The sequence below is a fragment of the Petaurus breviceps genome, unplaced genomic scaffold (assembly GCF_028583685.1).
Source record: "Petaurus breviceps papuanus isolate PSGF00001 unplaced genomic scaffold, PetGlider_PUasm1.0 214, whole genome shotgun sequence".
NCBI classification, from domain to species: domain Eukaryota; kingdom Metazoa; phylum Chordata; class Mammalia; order Diprotodontia; family Petauridae; genus Petaurus; species Petaurus breviceps.
The window spans coordinates 1,794,477-1,821,319 of NW_027185863.1; the positions used below are offsets into that span (position 1 = coordinate 1,794,477).

General features: G+C 35.6%; 1 long non-coding RNA gene across 1 annotated transcript in view; it reads right to left on the minus strand.

Annotated features, from left to right (window-relative positions):
• Positions 1-11,695: 11,695 nt before the first annotated feature.
• The window catches only part of LOC138165656 (uncharacterized), a 15,746-nt gene continuing 598 nt past the window's right edge, over positions 11,696-26,843 (minus strand). Inside the window, exons 2-3 of the long non-coding RNA XR_011169393.1 lie at positions 12,237-12,395; positions 11,696-12,144 (exon numbers count right to left, since the gene is read on the minus strand). This is a non-coding gene — a long non-coding RNA (uncharacterized lncRNA). The remainder of the gene's footprint in view (positions 12,145-12,236; positions 12,396-26,843) is intronic.

Sequence of the window (26,843 nt, forward strand, 5' to 3'; positions counted from 1 at the left end):
AGAGAGAGAGAAGGAAAGAAAGAGACAAAGAGACAAAAAAACAAAGGTAGAAGTTGGTAAGGCCACAGGGAAAAGGAGGCTTTGATATTTTAGATAACTATAGTTTTCCCGTATGCTGTCTTCAGGGCCTCTTTTGAGATACTTATCCCATACAACAAAGGTTACCTTAGCCCCTAAAAATTACACTCATATTATATTATTTATTGCACCATCTCTTTAAGCACTTCAACACTTAGCTGCTTGATTCCCAAATGTAGTATTCTCTAAAACATTTTAAAAATTAACTTTTAGTTCTTTGTATTATGCTAACTCCATGCATTTTTAGGCCAATCTACACCTTGAAGAGGTTTCCATGATCTATTAATTCATTCAGTGTTTGTTATTTTTAATCATGGTAAATTATTTTTAACAGCAAATATGTTTATAAAGATTTCGTAAATTGGTTTCTTGGTGCTCAAATGAAAATTTGTGTACCTTCTCAGAGTTTCTATTTGTAAGAGTCAATAAATTGATGAAGAAGAGAAGTTCTATGATGGGATATCAGAAAGACCAATAAGGAATGATGACAGGGAATGCTTTAGAGAATAATCAATGTAGTTTTAATTCTATAGAACAGAGTGGTCCAAGTAGGAGTTCTTGAAGACAATAGGGTTATTTAAATTCCACCCTGAAAACAGACTGACAGTTTTGCAAAGGGTACTATTGTGTTCCAAATCCTATCTCAAAACTATTCCTTCCTTCCCACAGCCTAGTGAAAAGACTCCCCCCACCCTTTTTTTTCTTCTTTTAGAGGCTCACTCAAAATCCCATGCAGCAACTCCGGATTTTCTGCCATAGAAAAAAAAAACTACATGCTTTTTTTTTTCTTAATGGTCAGGGCAAGCAAAATATCGCCACCCAAAAATGACCTTTTATGAATCTATGGCCAAATTTACATTTTCTCTTCAGATCTCTGACTTTAACTTATTTATTAATGTCCCTTTTTTCACCATTTCTAATTAAGAAATATTAAAATTAAATTAAAATTAAAAAAGCAAAATTAAAATTTGCTTGTTACTATCACCAGTACCATGTATGTTGTTAAACTTGTTTAAGGACTTGGGTTCAGAGACTACCTGCCTAAAAGTCTGAGTTTTCAATGCATTGATTTTATTTCCTGTAGGAGTAATGCATTTTCATCCTACTTTCAGATACCACCTGCCTAATAAGACCACAAATACTTCAAAAATAAACTAAAAACAAGCAACCAAACAAAAGGCTTTTAAAGAAATCTTACAGTTTTTGGCACTTCTCAGTAGTTTCATAAGAATGAAATATTTATTAAGAAATAGCTTCTGAGATCTACTTTTGCAATGAAACACATGACCTTTAGATTAAAATTGTAAGCAATGTGTGCACAGGGTTTGAAAGATGAGTTCCCAGAACACTGCTGAAGACTTATCCTTTGTCTAGGGCTAGGATAGTGTGTAAGACTGAAAAGATGTGCATGTAGTCCATGTTGCACACAACTTTTCATTTTTCCTGCTAGCCTCTTAGACGCCATCTCACATACTGTAGAAGGGCTATTGAGAGTGCCGTCTGGGATGGTTTAATTTCAATAACAGATAACTGAGCATAATTAAAAGTCCATTTATTTTTAATGGGACGAATGCTTTCCTAACCACTGGGAAGTGGGCATACTGCTTTTTTTCTTGATCATTGCTATTACATATTTGCAGAATTTAAATTGTACATGTAATGCTTTAGAAGGGAAATCTGGCATACTAAAAATTGAACCAAATAAAATTTGGAATGATCATTCACGTGAGTAATGATATAATAATAATAATAACCAGATTAATAATAATATTAGGATAAAATTAGGATTTAAAAGCACTTTATAAAGATTATTGCAATTTATTCTGAAAACAACCCTTGGGAGATAGGTGATATTATTGCCCACATTTTATAGATGAGGAAACTGAAGTAGCCAGATGATAAGTGACTTACCCAGGATCACAGAGAGATAGTAAATATTTGAGCCTGATTAGAACACAGATCTTCCAGACTGTAGATCCCATGCTCTATCCACTGTATCACCTACCTGCCTCATTACAAAAAGGACTTTTCACTTTACAAAAGGATTTGTCACAGGCTTCTTTAACTAACACCCTGTTCTCCCCCATATTTTACTTATAAATATTCCACTTACAGATTTTCAGAAACATACCTATGTTGTGAGTGCATATGAGAATGTGGTTTAGTCAAAAGAATACTGTATTTGAGGATAAGGATTCTAATTTCAAATCTGATACTTAATACATTTATGACATTCAGGAACTACCTGCCCTTCCCTATGCTTCAATCATGTCATCTGAAAGGAAGAGAGATTGAGACAGAGAGACAAAGACAGAGACATGAGACAGAGGCAGTGAAAGAAATTAACTAGATAATGACAGGAGCTTATTCTGGATCTAAATCCAAGGAATACAAATGAGAGTTTACCCAAATATAACACATTGTACATAGCAGGATCATGGAACTTAAGCATCTGTTAACATAGAAGGAAAGCAAGTCACCATTAATGTAGACTTAAACTTGGGTGTCGTGTGATTCCCCTCTCCCTTGTCTCCTGTGATTATATCAAATATTCTTTGTTTCTTTCCTACTCAGAAAATTCTTGATTGCCATTCAGTCCAACTCTTCATGACCCTATTTGGGGTTTTTTGGCAAAGACACTGGAGTGTAGTGCTGTTTCCTTTTCCAGCTCATTTTACAGGTGAGTAACTGAGGCAAAGAGGGTTAAATGACTTGACCAAAGTCACACAACTAGTATATGTCTGAAGTTGGATTTTAAGTCAGGAAGAAGTCTTCCTGATTCCAAGACCAGTGTTCTATCCACTATGCTACCTAAGTGGCTCTCTATTACTTCAAGAATAAAATGTATAAGACATATTTAAAATTTTATTTTTTTAATGAAAAAAAGAATAAAACATAAACCTTTTCCTTTGGCTTTTAAAGCCCTTCACAATCTAATCCCAACCTAGCTCTTGTCTCATTATATATCACTTCTCATCTTAAGTACTAATCCAACTAAACTGTTCTTATTGTTCTTTCACTTACAGTACTCCATCTGTCCTCTTTATACTGGTTGTTCCTAATACAATGAAAGCCCTTTGCCCTATCCACAGACTTGTACAATTTATTAGTTCCTTCAAGTTCTACCATGTACATGAAGCTTTTCCTAATATTGCTCCCCAACCTGCCATCAAGGCCATGTCCTCCCTCCCTCAGATGTTCAGGGAGGACTAGCACCCCTGATGTGGGGGTTAGTTGAGCCCTTTCAGGGCTGCTCATCTCCTGTGATGTCTATCTACCTTTCACCCAACTCTCACCTGTGGCTCCAAGAAGCTGTAACATGTGCAGCAGCAACACCTTGGTAAAAACCCTTTGCCAGATGAGCTAAACTAGGTTGAGGATAACCAACAGTGAGTTTGTGGAATGTTTCCAAATATGTGAAAACTTCCCCCACTTCCCATGAAGACAGCTCATGGAGGAAGCTGAAGCAGGCTCTGTGGAGGGCTCAGAACTTGATCAGACATCAAAAAGGAGAAAAAAGGCACTGTATTCTGGGCCATCACCAGTCATCTTGACTTTTGCCTTGCCAATGAAAGAAAGAGTGAGGCTGATGACTTATGCAACTCTGCCTCACCCTAAATCCATGTGCAAATCAAGACATCACCCTGTGATGCCATCGGTCCTTCTGTGCATTTATTTTGGATTTATTTTGTGTTCATTTGTACAGTTTCCAAAAAAGTCTTAATGTTCAGTTTCTTTACTTTATTCCTTTGTATTTACATCATTGTAGTCATATTATTTTTTTTCTGATTCTTTTTACTTCATATGGATTCTGATATGTCTTCCCATGTTGTCTTTTTTAATTCTTCATATTCAACATTGCTTATGTTAAAATATAGTTTTATATTAATGTAACAGTTTGGGCATCCCACAATAGATAGGGATCTACTTTCTTACCAGCAAATGGCTACAACAAAAGAGTGCTGCTATGAATATTTGGGTATATATATATATGTATATATGAAAACTTTCTTTCCATCTTTGAGCATGTTGAGTTCTATGCCTACCAATAAGTCCAATTTATACACTCTCTTGGTATAATTCTAATTTGATTCCGGAATGTTCTGACCAATTCCAGTTCTGCTGTCAGAGTAGAAACACAACACAATTTAAAATTGTATAAAGTATTATTTGAGGGAGTACTCTTGTTGTCTCTGTAGAAAACAGAATGGGGGGGAGCACATGCTTTATTTATAAGAAGAGTGGACTCAGTTACATAAAATGAATATTTTCAAATATATATTTGAAACAAGATTTTATGGGAAATTGTTAAATACCTAATACAGAAAGTTGTGTGATTAAGGATATATAGTAAAACTTTATTTTATTTTATTAAGCAATTGGGGTTAAGTAACTTTCTCAAGATTACACAGCCAGTTATTTCTGGGTGTGGTGCTAAGTATCTGAGCCCGGATTTGATCCCCAGGTCATCCCAACACTGGAGCCAGTGCTCTTACTTGCTGAGCCTCCTGGCCTCCCCTAAGCAACTGGGGTTAAATAACTTGCTCAAGGTTACATGGCCAGGTGTTTCTGGGTGGGTGCTAAGTGTCTGAGCCCGCATTTGATCCCCAGGTTATCCTGACACTGGAGCCAGTGCTCTTACTCACTGTGCTACCTGGCTGCCCCCAAAAACTTTAGTTTTTGAGGTGGAAAATACCATCTCAAAATACTTTGGGCAACAATTTGTAAAGATGGAGAAAGAACAGGGTATGGACACAAGGGGAAAAGAGTATATAGAAACTTGTTGAAAGAAAAAGGGAAATGTGAGCAAATATATATAGCAATTCTTTTTTGTAGCAAAGAAATGAAAACTAAGAGGATATCTATGAGTTGGGAAACAAATTATGACATATTAATGTAAGAGTATATAATATCATATCATGTTAATTTAATGGAATATAATAGCATAATATATAATGATATATTCATGTAATGGAATATTATTGTGCAATAAGAAAAGTATGGAAAGGCTTATATGAATTGATGCATAGTTGAAGTGAACAGAATGTGAAGATTTGATATAACACTCTAAAAATAATAAATTTGAAAGACTTAAGAAATTTGATAAAATAATAATAACCCTTGTTTCCTGAGGATCAATGATGAGATGTGCTATTCACCTCCTATTACATAGCTGAGGAACTCAGGATACATATGAAACATATGACTTTTTGGAAATGACTAATATAGTGATTTTTTTCCTTCCCTTTGCATGCTTGTTATAAAGGCTTCCTTGTTCCTTTTTCCCAGTGAGGGAAAAGTTGTAATAGAAAATGGATTTTTCCAATTGAAAAAAAATCAACCTCATAAAAGTACAGATTAACAAATACATTATTTGGGCTCAACAGAAATTTTAAAAAATACCATTATAATTTCAAAAAAAGAGATAAGGTAGTTGGAAGGCAAAATAGACTCAGGAAAAGTTAAGAAAAGGAACAAAAGGTAGGAATAGGCCTTCAAAATAAAGGGCTTCTATATAAGAAACATATGTGGATACTTTAATATATCTGTACATTTCTTTTTGTTTCACAATGGAAAAGATATCTGTTCAAGAATGAGAAAAGTGATATCTTCATTCTGGCTTTCCTCACCCTCCTCTCTAGTCATATAAATTCTACCAATTTTTTGAAGAAAGCTCAATTCACACATCTTCCATGAAGAATTTTGTGTGTTTTCCAGTTCATGTCAATCCCTTCTTGCTCCTGAGCTTAATAATGACTAAGAATTTAGCAATAGATTGTGTCTGGTTTATGCTAGTTACTAATTCTTGTACATTAGTCTTTTATTCTTGTGAAGTTCCTAGAAATCATGCTTTAAAATTCTGTTGATGATTGAAATGCTAAAATTCTTAAGAAGAGAGTGAGGGTGGCAAAAATCTCTTGAAAAGGGGGCAAGCTGGATGTTAACTATTAGCCTAGTTAAAAGATATTCCTAAGTGATTATTTGGAAATAACTTTTCCACTGGTAAACCATTTCAAAAGAAACCCAGAGCAAATTGATCACTACAGTAGAGAAGAGAAGTTGGTCCTATTTAAACATTATTTATTAGCCATTAAGACATTATGATTATTACTACTCTTCTTACAGATTTCTCCTGTGAATTTCTGGGCACATACATGTATATTGTCCAATATATCCCATTACCAACAGAATTATTCAGTTAATATCTCATCAGTATTTCAAACCCTATATTGTTTGTTTTTTTCCTTTACTCCCTTAATCTGCCTCTTCTCGTATCTTAATTATATTGTTTGTGTCACCATGTTCCTCATTTTTCTAAATGTGAAATCTTGGTTTTATCTTTGATTCTTCTCTCACCTTTCATATCCAAGTACTTAACCAACTCATCTTTGAGGATATATCATTTATTCATTTATTTTCTTAACAAACATTCATTTAACCCTTTCCATGTATGAACAGAGAGCTCTGCAAGTCTCTGAGGAAATACAGAGTTATAATGAAATGCTGTATGTTATATCTGTTAGACTCTGTGGTATCTGGTTTACCAGACACATGACAGTTTTCTTTCTCCCTATCCATTTTCAGTTTAAAGTCCCATTGAACTTATGCACAAAGCTTCAGGGAAATATATTTTTAGCACTTCTTATTAGGTACTCTAAAGGGACAAGCATCCATCATTTCTCTATCTTGGGCCCTGGTTCAGAAATTTGAATCTTATTCTATAACACCTTCTTCTTTCCTGAATCTCAGAAGCAGATGGGATTTCAGAGGCCATCTAGTTCAACCTATACATGATTGGGTATTTTATCTACAACACCTTTAACCTATGCCATAAACCAGTGATGGGAAACTCACTACCTTTTGTTCTACTTTCAGGTCAATCTAATTATGAGGAAGTTTTGTTCTGTTTTGTTTTGTGCAACTTGCATTAAACTGAAACCCGTGTTTCTCCAGCTTCCACTTATTGGTCCTGGTACTGCCTTCTGGAGTCAAGGCAAATAAGTACGATGTCCTCTTCACATGACAATACTTCAAACACTAAGCAGTGAAAATGATACCCATAAATCTGCTCTCCAGGTTAAACATCACTAATTCCTTCATCTAATCCTCAGATAGCATTATTTATAGCTTTCTCTACATTCTAAACACACTCCAGTTTATCAATGTACTTCTTAAAATGTGGCTTCTCAGGGTGAGATATGATCTGGCCAGGAAAGCGAACAATAAGATTTAGGCCTTCAATATGCACCAATCCTAATTCAGTCTAAGACCCCATTAGCATTTTTGGTGACTATATTCCACCATGGGATCATATTGCCCTTTCAGTCGACTGAAATCCAATATCTTCCTCATACAAATTATTGTTTAGTAGCATTTCCCCTAACCTGAAGTGGTGATTTTATAAAGCCAAATTCAGGATTTTATACACATCCATCAAAAATGCTTCCTCTTGGATCTGTCACAACATACTATCTTATCAAGATCCTTTAGAATCCTATTGAATCTCTCGTCCTATGTATTAATTATTCTTCCTAGCTTTATGTCACCCGAAAACCTAGGAAGCATACAACCTATAGAAATAAGGATAATTTCCAGTGTATCCCAGTAGTCAATAAGCAATCCTTGTTATTTTTTCAAATGTCTTGCTGAAATCCACATAGACTATCTCTAAGGTATTCCCCTAATCTACCAGTCTAGTAGCCCTATTAAAAAAAAGTGATGTTAGCTTAGTCTGGCATGACCTATTCTTGATGAGTCCATATTGGTTCTTAATGATCAACATTTCCTTTTATAAGTATTCACAAACAATCCCTTCAATGGTAGTTGCCATCATTTTGCCAGAAATAGAAGTTGTCTTTCTGTAGTGTGAAAAATTCACACTTTTCTTTCTTTTGAAAATGGATGCCGCATTTTCCTTTCTCCATTTCTGTAGCATGTCTCCATAAGTTTTCAAAGATCACAAAAAAATAGTTTGATAACTATACATGATTGACAGCAGACAGGGGTTTCTTTATCATTTCATCTTATCTTGTGTTTCAATTCCATACCAGCCATTTTTCTTTTATATTCAACAAGTCAATAATTATATGTCTTTGTAAACAACAATAACCAAAATTAAGTAGTATTTCCCTCTTTCCATTGTCTGTTTGTCAGATTTGCTTGTAGCAACAGCACTACACCTTTGATTCCTCCTTGCACTTATATCCCTATAAAGAAACTTTTTAGTGAATTACATAATCCATGCCCATCTTCTCCTCTTTTCAATCTTTAGCAGGGCTAACAATGTCCTTGAGAGGAAGCTTATTAGATAAGGGAGCCAGTCTTGGATTTGAGAAGACCTGACATGAGATCAAGTCCACCCTGCATCTGACATGAGGTCAAGTTTATTCTGTGTCTGATACAAAAAAGACAGACAGACAAGCTTTGTGACGCTAGAAAAGTCAGTTGGGGGCCCTTCTCAGTGACTCAAGAAATTCTCAAAAATTAGAAAGTTAAGAGCAGTTACTGATTTCACTGGTAGAGGAAGTTCTATAGATCAAAAAGAAATCTTATAGGACCATGCCATTCTTTTGTATTCATCTTACATACTTTACATCATATATGTGTATGTATGCATGTATAAATATATGTGATGTTTTTTCATGCATATAATTATACATTAGATAATTTTGGATTTATGCACACACATCAGATATGTACACATGTACCTACACAATCAGATACATTTACATATAAATTTGCATGCATATAATATACAAACACATATTTAGATATACACATGCACAAAAATACATGTCTATGCATACATATATGCACAGTACTCTTTCCTATGCATTTATACAGTTTTATACATATACCTAATCATACATGTGAATTGCATGTACATATACTCATGTATAAACCTAGATATGCACATACACATATATGTATGATGACTAATAAGTTCTTTGTGGATCAACACAGTTATCTTTTGATAGTTCACCTTTTTCTTCTTTATTTTCTGGATTATTTGTCTCATTAAAATTGTATATGAAAAACATACTACACCACTGAAAATTGTCTACGGTCATATGTTTGAATGTTTTGTCCTCATTTTCTCTTTCCTTTAGAGTCTCTGAGATTGCAAAGCCTCTGAAAATCCGAGATCTAACTTATATGACCAGGGGAGAGCACATTTCTATCCAATCCATTTTGTGGACAAAACACCAGCAAAGAATAATGGCACTTAAACAGCTATAACAGCATGAACTTATGGAACTCTGTGCTGGTCCATGGTTCTGTAATTGCACTTAAAAATGTTATTTATTTTTTGCATTTCTTTAGATACTGGGATTTTTCTTTTTTAAGTTTGGACCTTAGCTGCCAAGTGTCACACTCATCAGCTCCTCTCTGCTCAAAATCTTCAGTGGCTTATCTTTGCTCATCAAGTAAAATTGATACCTCTTTGCTTAGCATTCAAAAATTGCCACCATCTGGCATAACCCTACCTTCTTAGCTTTATTTCAAACCATTTTCCTTCAAACATGCTATGCCACTTTTGAATTAGACTTCTGGAAAGACACTGGAGATATAAATACAAAGGAAAAAATAAAAGTTGTTGCTCTTAAAAAGATTTTTTGTTTTAATCATAGAAGGGAGCACACACATATAATTGCAGAATGAGTGCAAACAAAAAGTAAATACAAAGGAAAGAAGGAAATAGCGGTTGAGGAGATTAACAAAGAATCATATAGAAAGTGATGTTTCAGATATGTCTTGAAGAGAATTAGGAATTCTGTGTGCTGGAGTTGAACAGGGAATATTCCAGGCATGGAAATAACCACTACAAGGTCAAGGGAACGAAAGCTAGATTGCCGTGTAAGGACTGACGACACATCAGGTTTGGTTGTGCCATAAAATGTGGAAAAGGGAGTAATACATAATAAAGTTGGAAAGATAAGTTCAGGTAAAATTCCCAAGGGCTTTAAAAGCCCAACAATGGAGTTCATATATTATCCTAGAGTTAATAAGCAGGCATATACATAGAGACTTCTTTTTTACACCCCTCATTAGAATTCTCTTTTAGAATAGGGACTGTTTTTATTTCCTTGTACTTTTATTCTCAGCTTTTATCACACTATCTATCTATCTATCTATCTATCTATCTATCTATCTATCTATCTATCTGTCTGTCTGTCTGTCTGTCTGTCTGTCTGTCTGTCTATATATATATATGTATATGCATAGATAGATAGATGACCTTTATATAACTCATCTATGTATCCTGATATTTTAATAAATAAGATTTTTAGAAATCTAAACATCTAACTGTATCATACAAATATATATTTAGCTTTCTCAGTTTTCTAATTAAAGTAATTATTATTTTATAGCTAAAACCACAGTCCTTCTGATAAACTTACCTAGAACATTTTATACATATGAAACACTTGAGAAGTTTGCTTGGGTGAACTGAGGAAATGAGTTACACAGACATGAAATCTAAGGAGGATATAGCCAACCTTTAGGTAACTGAAAGTACAATCTTTTTAAGCGAAGGCTAATATCTTACTCTATAAGATCACAAACTCCCTAATGACAGGGTCCATGCTTTATTCTTCTTTTATATTTCTCATTGTCTGGCAAAGTTCTCAGAATGAAGTAAGTACTTATTAAATGCTGGTCTTCATCTAGAGAGCTTCAAGATAACTAAATTTAATATGCCATCTTTCAAACTTTAATACTTCAGTGCTTTATACTGTGCTTTCAAAGGAGTAAACATTTACATGCCTATGTGCTGGGAGTTTAAAAAAATAGCCCCTGTCCTTAAAGATCTTACACTGTATTGGGGAGAAAAGAGGAAGGGGTACTAGAAAATCATTGCCATCACACACACATTAATAACATAAATAATATTAATGATGATAAAAGGAAGCTGGTGGCACAGATAATAAGAGTGCTGGGCCTGGAGTCAGAAATATCTGAGTTTAAGTCTGACCTGAGACATGTATTGTTTGTGTGATCCTGGGCAAATCACTTAACCTCCATTTGCCTCAGTTTCCTCATCTGTAAAATGTAGATAATAATAATACCTATTTCCCGAGGTTGTTGTAATAAGGCAATAATTATTAAATACATAGCACAAGGCCTGGCCTATAGTAAGTAAGAGTTAGCTCCTAATAATAACAATAACAAAATCACTTGTATAGTGCCTACTATGTGTATGTTCCTATGCTGAGCACTTTACAAATATTGTACCATTTGATATTCACAATTATTCTCATTTTACAGTTTAGGACAGGTTTTTTGAACGGACTGCTCATCTTGAGTGCTCATATAATTTAAATTACCAGTAATTAATTGACTTTAAAAAAGCAATGGTTTCCCTTGGTCAAAAAAAAAACCTCTCTGGGAAGTATTTATCGTTTCTACATGAGATATGATATCTGTGAAAGCTATTCTTGACAAGCTGCATAAGAACCTTCCACTGACTAGAGTGCCAAAATTTCTTCACTGACCTCATCCTAGTTAAACAGATGATCCCCTAGAGGAATTGGTAAAGAGCTGTTCATTTTCTGTGCCAAATCCTAAGAAGTAAAGTGCTTCACACTCTTTGACAATAGTATTCTCTGACATATGCAGCATGCCAGTTTTTTCTTCACAAGGGAGAATACTGTTTTATTGCAGATTATTGCTCCAATTGGAAATGGGGTCTCAATACTTGGAGGGAGCTATGTAAGTAGTGGGTAGGTAAATGCTAGGAAAGTTCAATCTTCCAGCTGAAATAACTGAACTGACCTGGATCAGAAAACATCTGCACACTTTAAGTATACAGATCTTTTAAAAAGCAGCCTATTAGCTACAAAGAATAGAGAGATCTGCTAACCATTTTATAGCAAAGTTATTATTTATTTGAAAGTGTGGGCAAGAAGAATGAATACATTTAAAGAAGAAAGGTTTATTGTACAGAATTTTTTAAGTGTAGCAAGAGTCTTCTTGGTGACACAGGGGCTGGCTAGGAGAATAGTAGTACCCCTAGACAACTGATTTGGTAGCCATAGTTTTCCCATCCAAGGATTGAGCTGCCTAGATTAAAAACAAAGAAAAGGATAAAGAGTTCAGATATGCAAATGCCCTTTCAATTAGATCATTTGTAATTCATCTGAATATTATCTCACCCCATACAGTTTTCCTTGACACCTGAGCTTCAGCCAGGGCTGTGGAAGAATGATGATCTGTAGACAATCTGTCTTGGCTCTGATAGTCATGACACACCTGTTTCTGGAAAAATGTAGCACTTCATCTTCACAGTCCTTGATGACATATTATCACTTTCGCTGTGGTAATCAAAAAAGTTAAACTCACAATCTCCCAGATCTAGATTTAAACATTATTAATTCAAACTCCTAGAACAGACAAGATAAATTGAACTGCAAACGTTATATTAAAAACAGAGATGTTCATATTCTGCCATAATTGCCTCCCCCTGTCCAACATTCTCCCTCCATTCCACTCCCATACACACACACACACATACACACACACATACACTATCCAAAGATAAGAGCAAACATCTGCATAGGCACATCTGACTTAACTTAACTGGTGTATATATACATATATAAATTGTGCATAACTGGGTGAATTGGGGCTATATCACACCCATCAGGACTCTGCCTTATCTCTGATTTTCCTTCTTCTGGATTTTATTCTGTTCTGTATAATCAATCTCATATAATTTGTGATGATATTGGTTATACTTTGTCAGACTTTGTATCTTTAGGATTTTATTGAGGTTTATTGTATATTCTTTTAAAAAAAGGCTTTTTAAAAATATGGTCAATGGGGGGTGAGAAAGACACAGTAATAAAAATATCTGTTGCTTGAAAAATATTTTTAAAATTCTTAATTTTAAAAAGAAAATAAATCTACCAAAAATGTTTCAGATTTCTCATTATAATTATTATCTTTTGACAGGATTTTAGGCCCCCTGGGTATCAACTTAATTTCCCTAAGGGGCAAAAACCTTGTAAGATCAGGATAATCCTAAAAATATAAATTAGTATACCTCTTTGTATATTCTGAACTTGTATATTCTGTTCATATACTTTGTGGCACTGTAATATTTTCTTAACTTACATACTATTTGTCACCAATTTTTTGAAAACTTAAAAGCTATCAAGCTGTTGTCATTTCAACCCTATGCACTGAAAACTCATAATTCTAATACACAGTAAAGTAATATGGAAAACTGCTACCTTAAAAACAATACAATAATAAATTTCTTAGGAACGCCACTTGCCTTTACATTTTCATAAATCTTACCTTCAGGGAATTTCGCTATTGAATGGCGCTTCTCTAGAGTTGTGTTTGAGTTGGTAGGGAAATATCATTAAAAACCACATTGTAAGAAGAACCCTATTTCCTTCTTTAATGCTCATTTTTTTCTTAATAAAAAAAGTATGAAACTTAATGTAAATCTGTAGGGATTTACCCTCCTCAATGGTGCTTGTGTAATTCCAACTCACCACTAAATACAGAAAAACCACATCTGTATGATGCACATCAGTATCACAAAGTATCATCCAGGAGAAAATTTCAGTATCACACATACCAGGGTTTTGATAACATGTGGGGAGGAAAATTTAACAATGAATTTTTTTGGCTTATGAACATTAATTCCTAGGGAGCCCAAAATCAATTGACTATTTAATTGCCCAGTTCAAAGGCTGCTTCCTTATGCTGCTTTTCCTAATAGAGATAAATATTTTCAAAGGGTTTGCCCCACCCACCCATAAAAATTCATCTCTCTTGGAAGTCTCCAAAATTTGAAAGTTCAAAAGCAAAAGCTCAAATTCTATCCTTATTTGTAGGCTTGGTTACTAAATGGGGCCCATATCACAGAAAGCTATTTAAGCCACCCTGTATAATTCAGCAAACTCAAATCAAAGGTCAAGAATCAAATGTCTTAACTGATTGTAAAACTGCAAAATGTACTTAGCCTTTTAAAAAAATCTTTGAAGCCAGTTTTCTCAAACGCTGTCTCAGTGCTACACATCTAAAATTATTTGCTTAATGACTAGAGGCAAGATCTTGCTTTCATTAGGAGGAAAGATATTTGTTTATTACCAAATGAAATACAAATTTTCTCTTCACAAGAATATTTTAAGGGGATATGCAATAAGTGATAAAGTTGTTAAAGGACAGAGAGAGGGTGGTGAACACTAATTATAGTGCAGCATGTTTCCAAGTGTTCTAAATCCTTTATTCATCTGGTAAGATTGAACTTAGGATAGAGAGATAAAGGGTAAAAGAAATGTAGTATTAAAATACAAAATCCCATTGTTTGTGGTAATTAGTGAGCAGTAAATATTCTACTTTTTCTTTTACAATGAAATGATAGGAACAGGTATTTCATGTAATGAATGGACTCCTCACCCTGGAGTCAGGAATATCTGAGTTCAAATCTAGCCTCAGATATTTACTAACTGTTTGACCCTGGGCAAGTCACTTAACCTATGATTGACCCAAAATTCTTTTCAAAACAGTGAAATCACACATTTTAAATCTGAACCAAGGTTCAAGTACTGACTGTGACACATAATGTAGTATGACCCTTGAGCAAGTCACTTAACCCCAAAATTCCCTGGGCAATTCGCTTCAGACAATAGATTGAAGAGAAATACTGCTATTCAGTATTGGTAGAGGGAGCTTTCTCATCTGGGAGTTTCCTGTACTGACAAAATCACATAGGTCCAGTCCCCATTCCTATTTTCCTGCTTCCCCCACTACCACTCAAAATATCTGAATGTTTCTTATGTTAATTTTTCCTTTTAAGTAAAGGATTCTATTATACCTCACTTCCCCTTCTTAACATGAGGAAACAAATTATGACATAATTGGAAGGTATTTTGTGTCATACAATTAAGATTAGTATCCTGTTCCCCCTGTGTGGGGTACAGAGACCATAACCCAAATTGACTACTCGGAGACCTCTCAAAGTGAAGGTAGAAAAGTTTTATTAGAATCTCTCAAAAAGCAGGCGGTCTAGTCACTGGAAAATAAATCCAGGGAGAGGAGGCCGCCATACACAAGCCAAAGCTGGGTTATATAGCCGAAAACCATGCAAAAAACCACAACCCTCCCCTTCCTCATGTAATCTTTTAAATTGATTGTCTGTTCTGTAAACATTCCCTTATTTGGCTGGTGGGGTGACAAGGGGATTTCCAGAGTTTAGTCACCTAACTGAGACCTAAGGCTTCACATACTTTAACAGATAGTCTCTGAGAAACCACATTACCTGCCCCCACACAGACACCCCCACCTTTTTTTTGCACTTAAAATTCTTATCTGTTTGTGTTAAATCATTTTTTTAAAAATGTACTAATGAGCTATCCTACCAATAAAACAGAAAAGAGAAAGAAAAAGTGGAGTAAATAGACCATTGTTCCAGAGATTTCTCCAAAAAGCATGATTCAGTCATTTCCTACTGGATTCCTTTTAAATAAATTGAGCTGTGAGCCAGGAAAAAAGAAAAGAAAAGACTCCTATCACTATAAGTTTGAATCACTATCCTTAGAAGGTGTCCTTTATCTTCTGCTCCTGCCTCCTTTGGTTGTTTCTATTTCTTTCTCTGTCATCTCTGTCTCTCTCTGTCTCTCCATTTCTCTTGTTTCCTGTTTCCTTCCTCCCTGTCTGTCTCATTCTTACTCTATATGTGTGTTTCTCCTTCCCCCTCTCTCTCTGCTATCTCACTCTCATCTTATCTCATTTCTCTCTCTCTCTCTCTCTCTCTCTCTCTCTCTCTCTCTCTTCTCTTTCTCTCTTTCTTTTTCTCTCTCTCATCTTATTTCATTTTGTCTCTTTCTGTTTCCCTCTCATCTTATCTCATTTCTCTCTCTCTCTCTTTCTGTTTCTCTCTCTCATCTTATCTCATTTCTGTCTCTGTCTTTCTGTTTCTCTCTTCTCTCGCTCTCTCTCTCTCTCTCTCATTCCATCAATTCTATTTCTCGTCTCTCTCCATAAAGATATATTTTGAACATTTTTATTTTAAACTTAAATATCCCATAAAGAATATTTCCATACGCATAGTACAACACCAAAAGAGTGTTCTATATGAAATCATAGACCTCAATTTCTTTCTGTTCATTTGAACTTATGAAGATGATTCTGATTCCAAGCCCGATGCACTACCCACTGTACCACAGCTACCTTATACATAGCCAATCTGTTACCTTCATATACACTCCCTTCTCTCCTCTGACAGTGCCCACACCCTGGTGCTAGCCTTTATTATACAACCCATTCCTGAACTATTGCAATAGTCTGCTTTTTTGTCTCCCTTCTACAACTCTTTCCTCATTGCAGTCCATCCTCCATACAGCTGTCAAAGGGATATGCCTAAATTGCAGTTCTGCTTATGGCACATAATGCCAGTCCTCAATAAACTTCAGGGGCTCCCTATCATATCCATAATGAAAGATAAATCCTCTGTTTGGTATACAAAGACTTTTGTAATTTGACATTTCCTCACCCTTTTAGGTCTCTTATACTTTATAATCCTCCCTCCCCTTCCTTAAACAAGAAACTACATCTCCCAACTCCTGTCATTTTAACAAGCTGTCAAATATGCCTGGAATGCTCTCCCTCCTCCTCTCTAATTTCTAGCTTCCCTGACTTCCTTTAAGTGTCAGATAACATTCCACTTTCTAGAGGAAGTCTTTCTCATTGTCCCTTCATTCTAGCTCCTTCACTTATAGGAAGGAAAATGACAAATCCTGGAAAGGATTGGAAAAATTGGGACACTAATGCATTATTGGTGGAGTTGTGAACTAGTCCAATCATTCTGCAGAACAATTTGGAGCTATGCCCAAGGGGTTATCAAACTGTGTACAATCTTTGACCCAGAAATATTGTTACTAGGTCTATATCCCAAAGAGATCAAAGAAGAGGGAAATTGACCTATTTCTTTAAAAAAAATATTTATAGTAGTTCTTTTGTTGTGACAAAGAATTAGAAGTCTATCAAATGGGGAATGGCTGAACAAGTTGTGGTATATAAATGTGTTGGAATACTATTATGCCAAAAACAAATAATGTGTAGGATTGGTTTCAGAAAAACCTAGGGATACATATGAACACATTCAGAGTAAAGTGAACAGAACCAGAACATTGTACACAGTAACAGCAATATTGTAAGGATGATCTATTATGAAAGACATAGCTGCTTTGATCAAGACAATTATCTAAGATAATTCCAAAGGAGTCATGATGAAAAATACTATCCACCTCCAGAGAGAGAACTGATGAACTCTGAGTGCAGATTGAAAAATATTTATTTTACTATCTTTATTGTAATTATTTTATTTTGTTTGTGCTTTCATTTGCCACAAGACTAATGTGGAAATACGTTTTTACCTAACTCCACATGTATAATTGATATCAATTTTCTTGCCTTCTCAAAGGAGGGTGGAGGTACAGGAAGGAGGAAAAGAATTTGGAGCTCAAAAAAATGTTTTTAAGATTGTTAAAAACTTTACATGTAATTGAGAAAAATGTAATAAAATAAATAAAAATATTTTTAAAAATAAAAATAAATTCTAACCCTTCCCTCTGTTGGTTACTTTTATAGAACACACACACACATATAAACATAGATACATGTGCATATATATGCATGTTTATTTACTTATTTATGTGTATGCATGTACATGTATTTGTATTCACATGTGTATGTGTGTGGAGAAAGATATATGCTTATATATGTACATATAGGTGTATGTATATATTCACTGTGTCTGTGTGTATATAATCACTTGCAAGATTTCTCCACCATTAGGCTTTGAACTTCTTGAGAGAAGGGACTATTGTTTTTTATTTTGCCTTTCTTTGCATGCCCAGCACTTAGAACAGTGCCTGTCACATAGTAGGTGTATAATATATATTTCTTGATTCAGGGACTAGTTATGTTATTTGATGCCCATCATGAGTAGTAGCTGCCAATTCTTTTTCTGAAGGAAATATTTATGATACAGAAATGTGAGGCTTTGTGTAACCTACAAGTCTTCAGCTACTCTCATTTCTTCCCCCCGAAACATACTTTTTCCTTCATTTCCCCTCACCTTTCTCCACCTTTTCAGTGAAGATAATAATGATCAGAATACATGAGCAATGAATGTTGTATAATTTGCAATTATTTTCATGGTGGTCTTTGGGCAAGTACTTATCTGCAATATGTATTGCAATATGTCACGACCAAATATCCCATAAAACAATGTCTCTTGTTTCCATTGGACACAAAATAAAATAAAATTCACTCTACCAACTCTTTATCTCTGTGACCAACATATGTTATGCTGTTTCACATTAAGAATATGATTTCTTAAGAATGTTAATTTATTTCACATTAAGAATGTAAAGACATAAAATTATGCTTCTTAAGCAGCACATCGAGTCATAGGTAATTGGACAAAATTTCACATTTAAAGCACCAGTTGTAAAATTTATTGATTATTCAAAAAACTATGTTATGTTTGATATCCTCTGGTGCCTTCCTCATTACTGCCATCATCATGGCAGAAGAAACAAAACTGAAGAATATACACATGCATATGTATATACATAATGTGCACACACATATGTACATATATGTCTATATGTATGCATATATATGCACACATGCATAATTTGTTTCATATGTTACCATGGCAAAAAAAAAATACCCTTTTGGCTAGCCTATGAGTGATGTGGCTCTCCATAATTGTCTAGGTCGCTCCTTGAACAATAGATTTGGTCTGAACCTGGGCTGTTTCTGAAAGATTTCCAGTACAGTACAATCTGGGAAATATTTCAGTCTTTTGGAATAGCCTTAGAGAATCCATAATCACATACATGCCCCAGTGAGTAAGCAGAGTAAGTCCTTGCTGGTAATCTATGAATATACAGACAGACAGACAGATAGATAGATAGATAGATAGATAGATAGATACATACATACATACATACATACATACATACATGCATGCATGCATGCATGCATACATACATACATAGATGATAGATAGATAGACAGATAGACAGACAGACAGAGATAGATAGATGATAGAATATAGATAGATAGGTAGATAATAGATAAATAGAAAATATATATATATACACACATTTATGCTTTATATACATTTATTTAAATTTTGAATGAATCTGTGATTTCCTCAGTCTAGGGAATTCATCTATAACTTTGATTCTGAAAGTTCCTGAGGCACTGAGAGGTTGACAGACAGTATATACTGTATAAATTTGTATTTGTGTGCACATATTAAATTCACAATATCAAGCCTTTAAGGAGTTTTCTCACCCTTCTGTTTGTCTACTTTCCCCTCAATAATCACAAAGTGAGACATAGATTTTTAAAGTATTAAAGAAAATCATATTTACATTCCTCGATTTTTTTTGAGATATTCATATCCCTTTTTCCCCTTGGTTTTAGCCTCTTCACTTCACACTGTAACCCATTCTTTACAATGTAACCCATTCAAACTGACTCAGAGTATGTTCTTTTTTTTTTTTTTACCAAGAACAACTTTACTAATGACAAGAAAGTAAAAGAATACAGCTTCTCATGAAAAAAAATATAAAATGTAATCCCCTCAGCCACCATAGTCAGCAGAGCAACATGCTACAATGCCTGGTCAGAAAATTATTCCCCAAAAGGCAGTAGGTATCTCATAAAACTTGTGATACCAAGTTCCTTATAGTCTCAGAGAGCTAACTTGGTCTACAGAATTAATTGTTGTTCAGTTGTTTCAGTCATGTCTGATTCTTCTTGACCCCATTTTGGGCTTTTCTTGGCAGAGATCCTGGAGTGGTTTGCCATTTCCTTCTCCAACTCATTTTACAGAAGAAGAAACTGAAGGAAACAGGATTAAGTGACTTGCCCAGGGTCACATACAAATTATCAGGAGCAAGATTTGAACTTCAGAAGATGAGTCTTTTTGACTCCAGGTCCAGAGTACCATCCACTATGCCCCCTACCTACCTACACAATTAATGCACTATAATTCAAAACAAAAGAAAAAGACAAATGAAATCGGAATAAAATCAATGACCAATATTGAATTCATACAATAGGTAGTTGGGGATGAGGATTTCAAATGTGGCCAATGAAAAAAGATACAGTGACATTATTGTTTAGTTTTACTCGCCTACTTTTCTTCACTACCTGGGAGAGTAGGCAAAGAGATATAGGGGGAAAGACTGTAAAATACCCAAAGGCATTAATAATTTGGGGGGAAATTATTATGTGAATTTATGGATGGATTAAATCAAGTCCCCTAAAACATCATAACTCTTTATGATAAAACCTCAACATAATAATAACCAATAATTAAGTAGTGTTTTACTTACATGATCTTCATGATAATCCTATGGTTCAAGGACTACAGATATTATCCCCCATTTTACAGATGAGAAGCCAATCCTCAGGAACAATTAAGTGATTGCCCTGGGTACATCAACATTAAGTGTCTAAGATGGTATTCAAATCTAGGACTTCTTGACTCTAAATCGAGTTCCATCTATTAAACAATGTTGTTTCTTGAATGAGATATCCTATAAAGCAGCTATTCACTTACATTATAGCATCATATTTTTTTAAATGCTTTATTAACTTCTGGTTTACATCATTCATTTTCTCCAGATTTTGAGTTACAAATTTTCTCCCAGTTTTTCCCCTACCCACCCCCCAAAATAGAAGTCCCACAGGATATCACCTCCTCTAATCTGCTCTCTCCCATATTTTCTCCCATACCCCTTTTGGTTTTTCCAGTGGATCTCTATGCCCCAGTGCCTGTATATCTTATTTCCCAATTACATGTAAAATAGTATTGATAATAGTGTATATATATATATATATATATATATATATATAAACACACATCTATATGCATATATACATATATACACATATATATTTGAATATTTGATTTTAAAACTTTGAATTCCAGATTCATTCCCTTCCTCCCTTGTCACCCATCCTTACTGGGAAGATAAGCAGTTCATTATAGGATGTACATGTGTGGCTAATGCAAAACAATAACATAGTAGATATATTGTAAAAAACTGACTATATTTCCCTCCCTCCTATCCCACCTCCCACTTGTTCTATTCTCTACTTTAATCTCTTCCCTTTTCAAAAGTAGGTGCTTCCAATTTCCCTCCCCCCCAGCGTTCCCTCCCTTCCATCATCCCCCCTCTCGTCCCCTTACCCCCCCTACTTTCCTGTAGGGTGAGATACCCTATTTAGTGTGTATTTCATTCCCTCCTCAAGCCAAATTCGATGGGAATAAGGTTGACCCATTCCCTTTTGCCTTCCTATTCTTCCCCTCCATTGTAACCATTTTCCCTTGCCTCTTCTGTATGAGATAGTTTACCCCATTCTGTCTCTCCCCATCTCCTCTCATTATATTCCTCTCTCACCTCTTAATTTCACCATTTAAGTATCATCCCGGACCTGTGCCCTCTATCTATGTATACCTGTAAACATATACACACATTCATAAATGTTTTCTTATGCCCATATACCCTCAAATATAGACATATATATTTCTATTCCCTTCAACTACTGAGAAAAGTTTCATAAGTAACAATTATTGTTTTTTCCATGTAGGAATGTTAATAGTTCAACTTTGATAAGTACCTTATGATTTCTTTTCCCTGTTTACCTTCTCATGATTCTCTTGCTTCTTGTATCTGAATATCAACTTTTCTGTTCAACTCTGATTTTTTCAACAAGAATGCATGAAAGTCCTCTATTCCACTGAATGTCCATATTTTCCCCAAAACATGATACTCAGTTTTGCTGGGTAGGTGACTCTTGGTTTTAATCCCAGCTCCTTTGACCTCTGGAATATCATATTCCAAGCCTTTCAATCCCTCAGTGTAGAAGCTGCCAGATCCTGGGTTATCCTGATTGTGTTTCCGCAATATTCAAATTGTTTCTTGCTGGCTGCTTGTAATATTCTCTCCTTAATCTGGGAATTCTGGAACCTGGCTATAATATGCCTAAGAGTTTTCTTTTTGGGATCTTTCTCAGCAGGTGATTGGTGGATACTTTCAACCTCTATTTTGCCCTCTGATTCTAAAACATCAGGGCAGTTTTCTTTGAGAACTTCCTGGAGGATGATTTCTAGGTTCTTCCTTTGATCATAGCTTTCAGGTAGTCCAATAATTTTTAAATTATCTCCCCTGGATCTATTTTCCAGGTCAGTGGTTTTTCCCATGAGATATTTCACATTGCCTTCTCTTCTTTCATTTGTTTGGATCTGTTTAACAGCATCTTGATTTCTCATAAAGTCATTAGCTTCCATTTGCTCCAATCTAATTCTGAAGCCATGATTCTCCTCAATGAGCTTTTGAGATTCTTTTTCCATCTGGCAAATTCGGCTTTTGAAGGCATTCTTCTCCACATTGCCTTTTTGAGCCTCTTCTGCCATTTGAGTTAGTCTGTTTTTTAAAGTGTTATTTTACTCAGTCAGGCTGTTGACTCTCATTTCCTAATTTTCTTGCATTGTTCTCATTTCTCTTCCCAATTTTTCCTCCACTTCTCTTATCTGCTTCTTAAGGTCCTCTATGGCCTGTAACTAGCTTGTATTTTCCTTTGAAGCTTTTGGTGCAGGAGTTCTGACTTCACTGTCTTCGTCCTGTTCCATGCTTTGCTCCTTTTTGTCACCAAAATAGGAGTGTAAATTTGGAATATTCTGTCTGCTTTGTTTCCTTTGCCTGCTCATTTTGCCACTCAGTTACTTGACTTTTGGGCTTTTTGCCACAGTAGGACTCTGCCACCAGACAGGGGAGCTTCATCCCAAATGGTGGAGTTTTCTGAGCTGCCAGAGGTATTAGATGGGTGCCCTCTCTGAGGTCTCCACACACTCTGGCAAGCTGGACACACACCCCAGGACCTCTACCCTAGACTGCAATCCAGATCCAAGCAGGTTAAAGCAAGAGTGATTACCCCTCCGACTGGTGCTTGGTCCCCCTACACTCTGCAGGCCAGGAGCTGAAGCTGCCACGTGGAGCTGGCTGGCTGTGCTGGTGTCTCAGCGGCTTCTCGCCCCTTGAGTAAAACCACGCACTCCCACTTACTGGTCCCAAAGTCCAGACTGCACTGGCCTCTCCCTTTGTCCTTCGCATCTGTGTGTTGATAAATCTGTGGATAAATTATCTGTTGATAAATGCTGCTGCTGATCTGGAGTCCCTCTGGCCAGCAGCTGGTCAGGCCCTCCCTGGGGCTAAAGCCTCTGCGTGGGGTTTTGCTGGGCTCCCAGAGCATTGCGCTGGCAGATTCCTGCCGGCCTGCCGGGCTGTCCTCAGTGGGAGGTTAGCTTTTCTGTGTCATTTTGTGGGTTCTGCAGCTCCAAAGTTTGTTTAGAGTCCCCTTTTTACATGGATTGGGGAAGGTGGAAGCCGGAGCTGCAGGAAGGTCATGCTTCTACTCCGCCATCTTGGCTCCAATAAGTATGTTCTTTTAATTCTGTACCTCTGTGCTGGTAGCCTCTTATGCACACATATTATAACTCTTCCCTTCTCTCTCTCAAATTTTCTAGGTCTCCCAAGATTCATCTCAAGTATTGCTTCCTAAAATTGGTCTCCTTTTTGTATGTATAAAACTGTAAACATGTTGCAATTTAAGTTCCTTGAAACCAAGAATAGTTTCATGTTTGTCATTTTGTTCCTAGAACCTAACACTTAGTAGAGGCTTTGCAAAATGCAAAAATGATCATTGAAATATCGCATCATGAAATAGGAGCTCATATAAATTATCAAGAATAAAATAAGAGGATTGTGTAATTATGTGCATATGTATATAACATATATTCATGGTATTCTCATAAAAAATGATTGCATATAATTCCTACACTAGTGTTAGCTTCTGTAGTTTCATTTAACTTTTGATGGATGCTACAGTTTTGCTTTAATATTCATTTACTTAGTAAAAAAAGAAAGATCCAACTCAAAATGAGAGACTTGAAAGGAAGACAGGTTTCCAATAATTTGGAATTTAACCTTTAGGCTTTGTCTTTCTCAGATATAACAGATTGACCATTTCATTCATTTATTCACTGAATTATTTGCTTTTGTGTCATTATAGGAAGCGAGGACTTGAATGATCCTTTCAAAACTGGCATAGTGGTGAAATATGTCTGCTTCAAATAATAAAGTTGTGATGATCAGTGATGATCACTCTGCTTTGAAAAGCTCTAGAGTGACTAATATGTGAGAGATTTGGCACAAATTGCATCCTGATGATATTTCATTACTTTCTAACTTCCTTGTGTCTCCTCCCCATCATTTCCCTTATAATTTTTTCATATGCTATTAAAAATATTTATCTTTTCTTCCCCCTAGAATATACATTCTTTGAGGTCAGGAACTATTTCATTTTGTATTCTCAGCACCTAGAACAGTGACTGGCATATAGTAGGTGTTTAATAAATGCTTCTGGAATTGAATTGTACTAAGTTGAACTTCCAAAATTTTTGAGAATTCTCTTTAATGTGGAATGAGCTATGACTTCTGAGACATCCACAAACTTATGATACCATTTTTTCCTTTTCTCTATTTCTTCATGGGAGAAAAAGAGTGGGTGGATTGGTTGGTGTAAGAAAATGTGGCATAAGTTGGGGTCTAAGGCAGTTTATATGCTTTGGAAGAGAGCAGAGATGATTGGCCTTGTCCATTGTTTGCCTAGCCACAGTTTCACACCTCTGTGGGCAGCCTGGTGTGAGAGGTAGGGGTGAGGAAGAAGCTTAGACAGGCCTAGTGTTGCAGGGGGCAGCAGACTATAAAATCCAGGTGGGTGGTAGGTCCTGGGGCTACCATAGTAACCCAAAGAGGCACTGACGTCAGGGCCAGGAAGAAAGCAGTGCCTGGTGGACAAGCTAGCATTGTAACCAGGGCTTAGACTGGCAGTGGATTCCAAAAGTGGAACAGAGGAGCAGGAAATAGGAGGTCAGCAAGCATAGAGGGGGAGGGCAGGAGCAAACAGAGAGGGAGCATATTTGGCAGCAGGAATTGGAAACCCAGTTAAGGATCCTGGGCATCAAGGAGTCAAAAGCCAGGCAAAGTATGTGGGTAATAGTTATGGGGAAACCACAGCCAGAAAGGCCCTCAAACCCAAGCCAAGGGACCGACCATAAGAGTTGGGAATAAAGGAACAGGCTGTAGGGGAGCTCCTGGAAGAGGTTAACATTTGCCAAGCTGGAGAAAAGCAGAGGTGAATGTGTATGCCTGGGTGAGAGGGCTCCTCAGATGTAAAGGGGCAGAAAGACAGAGAAGGATTCCCTTGGACATAGAAGAGTTTAAGGTATTAAAAATCAAAGATGTGAAGAGATAAAGAGTTTCAAAAGAGAAATTATTGAAAAATAATTTCATTGAGTTAAAATGATACATGCTTTTAAAAAATTAACATGTTATTTTGGGAACTCCCTTTGTTTCATCTAAATAAAATCATGCTGTACATATTACTTTCATCATTTATGGGCCCCTATGAGTCATTTTCCTATTGATTTGGACACGTCCCACCAAGTTACAGATGACTTTAATCTGCATATAGACATATTCAAATAAAAGACTGAAAGGGTTTGGATAAAGAGAAACTTTCTCTTCCTTCCCCCCTTTACCTCCATTAAACACATAAATGCACACACGCACACACATACACAAACACACACACACACACACACACCTACTTTAGTTATTTCCAGTTGCCAGTCACTGGACCTTTGAAATTTAGGGGTGTTGTAGAAATCTGAGAACTTGTGAAAGGGTGCCTCAGGAAAAAAGTTATAAACTTCACAAGTTATAAACTCTACATAAATCACATGTAAAATTTATCCTGAGTAGGCACTTTCATGAATTTCAGGAATCACCTTAAGATGTGGCACTTTTGCAAAGCTTTCCTACCTTGAATTCCATAAGGCTAATTTTTTTCCTTGTATTGTATTGGCCTGGTTTGTATTGTGTCCCTGGTGTAGGCTTCATTTCCTTTGCATGTTTGTAAAGTATGTTTATATTCCTGTCACTATAAATATTAAATAACAATAATCTATCTTTCATTGAACAGCATATATTTATAGTGAGGCATTAAAAGCAATTTAACTGAACCATTCACAAAGTACTGAGATTTAACATGAAGTAATACTTAGCAAAATATAGCAAAATACTCATGCCTCTAGCTAGAATATTTTATTCACTTCTGTAAGTTTGAAACATTTTTCCCCAACACGAATTGGACAAAGATGTAAAACCTCTTCATATCTTCTTTTTTTTTCATTTTCCTAACTTACTTTATACAACAGGATAAAAAGACTGGATGCTGATTTCATTTGTAAACTAAATATTTATATTCGGTAGGGTTTTTCAAAATTATGTTCCATATATTTCTGTTTAAAAAAAAAAAACTTCCCTTGTTTCCCCCCCGCCAAATAAATCTGTCAACTGAGAAATGCTTTAGATAATTTTAACATTCCAAAGTATCTTTTCTGGTCTCTAGAATAAAAAGGGCCCACTCTTGTTATGAGAGGCTAATTCATTCACCTGTTCGTCTGATCCTATAGTTTCTCCAATATGTGCTTTTTCTAGTAGAGTGGGTTTCATTCATTTTCACCATATTCTCTCCCACACAGTCTGCCATCCTCCACCAAACACAAACATTTTATCTATCTATCTATCTATCTATCTATCTATCTATCTATCTATCTATCTATCTATCTATCTATCTATCTATCTATC